Below are 6,000 nucleotides of genomic sequence, written 5' to 3'. Positions count from 1 at the left end.
CCCCTGAATGCTTAAGTAGAATAGTACCCATATTTAGGATTGATCTGTTACTCGTAGTCTGGTGAGGTAAGTGAATTTTAACATTTACTTTTCTTCCTTGGTCACAAGCTTATGCTGAAGAAAACAGCAACACGTCAGCATTATCGAGACAAGCACCAACAGAGCACTCATGGCAGCAGTGATTAGGTCTCGCTTCATGAATCTAGTATCCCCTTCTGCTTGATCTTCTGAGAAGCCTTCTAAAAAAATAGAGTGTTAAATCGCTACCAGAGTTTTTCTTTAAAAATGCATCATGTCGCAGGTTAAAAATGGGGTTGAATCATTGGAGTGGCAGGGCTGGATTGTGAAAACACAAAAAATGTATGATAGAATCCCCTTTATTGGTACCCTGGTAAGCAGCTCTCTTGCTGAACTGGGATGAAGGCCAATGTACAATGCATTCTACTGTAATAACTAAGCCAACTGCTCCGGAACTCATTGTTCTTGAGCTGCAGAAAGCCATTCAGGACTTTAGGAGTAGCTAATTGCCACATTAGTCACTCTCCTGAATCCTAAGCAGTGAAAGCAGAGCGCCAACCAAAGGAGTGCACCCCCAACATACCACATGAAGAAAGAGGAGAGAGTGCTGAGCAAACTGACTCAGGAGTGTGGAAAATGCTGGAATCAGTTTCCTAAATTCTCTTTCCCCCACTGGTATATAGAATCCGAATCCTCCTAGAGTAAGAATATCCTTCCCTTCCATTCCAGCCCTTAGAAGGGAACCGTCATCCGTCCCAAAAGTAAGGGATGTGAGGGGGAGAGGGAATGAGCCAGTTCTGGTGAGGTAACACAGCATTCCCTAGTTATGTAGTGTCACAACATTGCAACAGCAGGAGGTCACTGTGACAATTCTTTTGTGGTTCTTCTGGACTCAGATAATGACATGGTTCTGCAGCTGTTAGAGGTCTCACTCCTCCAAATGGCAGCTTGATGACACTCTCAGTCCATTTAAATGGTAACACTACTGTTGTCTGCAAGCCCTTTAAGTTAACCACCTGGTTAGCAGAACTTCACACTGTGTATTGTGTACTTCCATGCACTATTATGGATGCTAAACATGGGAAATAGCATCCAAAAAACCATCTACCTTTGCAGGAATCCACCTTCAGGTCTCAGAAGGCCAAGGAATATCTGCCGAGTTGGCTCAATTTCTCATTGGTTCTGGAGCTTCCCTGAGATTTGAGTGGTGAAAGGGTGATTATGTAATTCTGGGACATGCTGGACCTTGGGAAACTTGCAGATCTAGAGAAGCCAGCAGCAAACCATCGCCCAGAGGAGAGCACAGCACACCCAATAGAATATTGCCTGCGAATTCCTACCTATTACTATTAGTGCAGTAGCTTTTCTGCTGCCTTCTCACCCACACACCTGCTCCCACTGCTTGGGTTGTGGAGGAACAGATCTGGAAGGGGTACCAGTGACTTGTTCTCACCGGGCAGCTCTGTCTCTGGATTCAGTGAAAAGAGGGCAGGGAAGGTGAACAGGCCACTTTTAAACACCAGCAACTCTCCTGCGGAGCTCTCTCCTCAGTATTTTAGAGCATTACCGGATTGGAAATAGGGTGAAACATTCATGTTTTGTATGGACGTGTCAATATCTGCTGTAAATACTGTATTCTTATAATCATTTAAAACATCAGCCTGAGATTACAGGCTGTCAGGTTGAGCGCCATACCTTCAGAAGAAGCTGCTGGTTCCCTTTTATTAGCTGTGGAGCAACCACATATTAAAAAAGAGAACAGCAGAAAAACACTGGTGTAAACAGCCATGCTTACTTGCTCGTCCAAAGCATGCTATTCATACTGTTTCTATTTGCTGGCCAATACGCACTGTATTAGCATCACTGTATGAGCATTATGACATCACTGACATACATACATAACTGCTGACCGCATAATTGAATCAGTCATGTAAAACTGAAGGTATAAGAAATCCTGTTATTTTAAACTATGCATTTAATAAATCATTTGTTATTTTTAACATTAGGTTAATCTAGCATCTGCTTCTCTTTATCATAAAATATGGTGGTATATTGGTAAAGGTCTCATTTTAATATAATCTGTCTCATAATTGGTGGGCGATATAAAATATACTCCAGGAACAGTACTTTTAGCTGTAATTTAACAGGCAAAATTATGTTATTTTATGAATGGTTGGAATTGTTTTTGGTATCATGACTAAAGCAAAAAGAAAAGGAGGACTTGTGGCACCTTAGAGACTAACCAATTTATTTGAGCATAAGCTTTCGTGAGCTACAGCTCACTTCATCGGATGCACACAAGTACTCCTTTTCTTTTGTGAATACAGACTAACATGGCTGCTACTCTGAAACATGACTAAAGCACAAGTTTTAGGTTCTGATACCAAGCTATCTACTTTAAGATGGCCGTGATCGTCAGTAACAATTTTAAAGAAAATTATCTAAAGGAATCTAAGAAAGAGCCCTCTTTCATAGCAGTTAGGAATACATACAGAGTAACCACAAACCACTGTCTGAATTGTTTCTTAATGAAAGTAGATGTTAGCCATGGAGTTAAACAAAGGGCCTACTTGACTCAATGTGTTGAAGTGCAGAAAAACAATCTAATGCCATTTGACATATCTTTTAAAATGAGCAGGATGCAATAAGCCTCCATCTATCTTATCCTAACCATACCCAGGGGAATTACCTTCTCCAAAGAAATAAAGAAAACATTATATTTCAATTACATAGACAGTCATTACAATAAGAAAAGGAGTACTTGTGGCACCTTAGAGACTAACCAATTTATTTGAGCATGAGCTTTCGTGAGCTACAGCTCACTTCATCGGATGCATACTGTGGAAATTGCAGAATATCATTATTATATACACAGACACCATGAAACAATACCTCCTCCCACCCCACTCTCCTGCTGGTAATAACTTATCTAAAGTGATCATCAAGATGGGCCATTTCCAGCACAAATCCAGGTTTTCTCACCCTCTGCCCCTCCACAGACAAACTCACTCTCTTGCTGGTAATAGCCCATCCAAAGTGACCACTCTTTTCACAATGTGTATGATAATCAAGGTGGGCCATTTCCTGCAGAAATCCAGGTTCTCTCACCCCCTCACCCCCCTCCAAAAACCACACACACAAACTCACTCTCCTGCTGGTAATAGCCTATCCAAAGTGACCACTCTCCTTACAACATGCATGAAAATCAAGGTGGGCCATTTGCAGCACAAATCCAGGTTTTCTCACCCCCCCTCCCACACACACACAAACGGGTGAGAAAACCTGGATTTGTGCAGGAAATGGCCCACCTTGATTATCATACACATTGTGAAAAGAGTGGTCACTTTGGATGGGCTATTACCAGCAAGAGAGTGAGTTTGTCTGTGGAGGGGCGGAGGGTGAGAAAACCTGGATTTGTGCTGGAAATGGCCCATCTTGATGATCACTTTAGATAAGTTATTACCAGCAGGAGAGTGGGGTGGGAGGAGGTATTGTTTCATGGTGTCTGTGTATATAATAATGACATTCTGCAATTTCCACAGTATGCATCCGATGAAGTGAGCTGTAGCTCACGAAAGCTCATGCTCAAATAAATTGGTTAGTCTCTAAGGTGCCACAAGTACTCCTTTTCTTTTTGCGAATACAGACTAACACGGCTGTTACTCTGAAACCAGTCATTACAATCAAACCTTTATTAACTTTCTTACCTCACTAAAAGCTCACAAGAGTGCTCAGGATAGTAAAATGTCATCAAAGCATATCCCAAGAAAAACTGTCCCTTATGCAGAAAGACAAAGCTAGATGACCTGAACCTATGGCACGATGTTCAGTCATAGATTGGAACCATTATTCCTAATTATTAGGAGTTAAATCCAGAAGTACCTTCTCAAGCAGAACTCCCATGGGATTTCAGAGGGAGTTCTTAAGCATAAAACACTCTGCCGGATTTGACCTCAGATTTGCTATCTTTATTGGTTATGTCTATTTTTGCAAGTGAATGTTATTGGTAAAAAGTATTGGATAATTAACCCTGGAAACTACAGTCCTCAGTTTAGTAACACATATGGCATAGGCAGTAGTAAGATAAGCTTCCACACAGGACCATGCCAGTGATTCAAATTCTGCATTCCGATGTGCGTTTTTAACTCCCGCTAACATCAATGGGAACAGTGGGAAGAGATCCCAGGGCAGAATATCACCCAGCATGCCTCAGTTTTGACCTAGAGCGACCTCAACTAAGGTCAAGACAGAGTTTGTTCTTCACGTGAATTTAGTTATTGACCTTTGCTGAAACTGCTAACCAGCATGTAACAAGCAAGTGTGGCGGGACTGTGGAATCGGTCAACGCTACGCTCAGCTGATGTGGCAACTCATGGTGTTGGATGCCATCAGATGGTCGAGGGACATCTGCATAGAACACCTCACTGGACATCGGCAATACCAGGAGGGATGAGCTGGAGTGCTGATGAGAAGCACAGTAAGGAAAGTAACTGAAATACTTCTCTGATGGATTATAATGGAGAACCTACGCTAATTCTCAATTACTGAGGAACAATCTTCACTCACTGATATATTTTGCTTTCCACAACAAACTCTCTGTACTTTTCATGAGTGATGTACTCAAATATTTGGATGCTAGTATCTAAACTGTATTCTTAAATTTATTCACCCAAATTTGGGTTATCGCTGATTATGTACTATATGTACCATATGACTTTTAAAAACAAACTTTGTATTTGTGGCTAATCCAAGCACTATACCCAGATGTACAGACACTCTTTTCGCAACCTAAGTATTATATAATTTTAACATTAGCTCAGGGTAGTTTCTGGGATGTGGACAATTTTAGGTACTGGACTGACCCTATCCATTCATTTTATATAGGACATTCAAGAGTCTTCATCTACCGCAATATTTTTTAAATGTTGATAGCGTTGTGGACTTTGAACTATAATTCTGGGTTTATATAGTAGCCTGTTCTACAAAGTATGTAAGTAACAAAGCATAAAAAAGGGAACATTTTCACCATCAGAACTAGAGACAAATGCTAGGACAGACATTGGTTTGCAATGTTCTTTGCTTGTTCTGCCATCATGTGGCCAGTAGAAGAATATATATATGATGAGATACTTGCCCTTTGAATGCAGCTATATCTTAGCTCCTGGAAGGAACATATTAGATTGGTATGTTGTGGCTTTTAATAGCCAGTGATTTTTGAAGTTTTTTTTCTGCTTTCATTAGAGTTGTGTGAAACTAGGTAACATTTTCTCAGAACTCAAAAAAAGGGAAACTTTTCAGCGTGTGTAGAAATATAACCTTAAAACCACAACAGACTATTTCTTGCCAGATCCTCAGCTGGTGCAAATAGTCATATCCCCATCCAAATTAAAATATGTTAATTTACTCCCACTCAGGTTCTGGCCTTCTGTATTTCAGCGCATGAAATGTAAAAGCTATGTTGATTTTTAATGTCCTGATGTTTTTAAATAAATCTCATAAATCTCTCATTGTTTGGATTACTAACCTGTAACTAACATGCACTGTAGGAATAGCCAGCTAAGCTGCCAGCAGATTGCAAAATTCCACCTAATATTAGGTAAGAGGATGGGGGCGGGGGAGGAGTAGCTTTTGCAAAGAGCGACTGCAGCTGTCAGACTTCCTAAGTAGCTTCTGTTGTCACTAGACACCTGAGGCTCTCACTCTGGCTCCAGTTGAAATCCCACTGAAATACAGTCCTGTAATAATGGCTTCAAATAACATAAGTGGAAACATTTAAGCAATGTTTGACCTGTGAGATACTTTGTACAATGACTCTCACCATTAGGTCAACACAGGCTTTTTGCAAGGAAGAGGGTGAGGTGGAGAAAACCTAGGTAATTTACAAAAACAAAACAAAAAGAAAAGGAGTACTTGTGGCACTTTAGAGACTAACCAATTTATTTGAGCATGAGCTTTCGTGAGCTACAGCTAAGTGAGCTGTAG

Source organism: Chelonia mydas, chromosome 9, assembly GCF_015237465.2.
Source record: "Chelonia mydas isolate rCheMyd1 chromosome 9, rCheMyd1.pri.v2, whole genome shotgun sequence".
Classification (NCBI taxonomy): Eukaryota; Metazoa; Chordata; order Testudines; family Cheloniidae; genus Chelonia; species Chelonia mydas.
Note: the sequence above shows the minus strand (reverse complement) of the source record.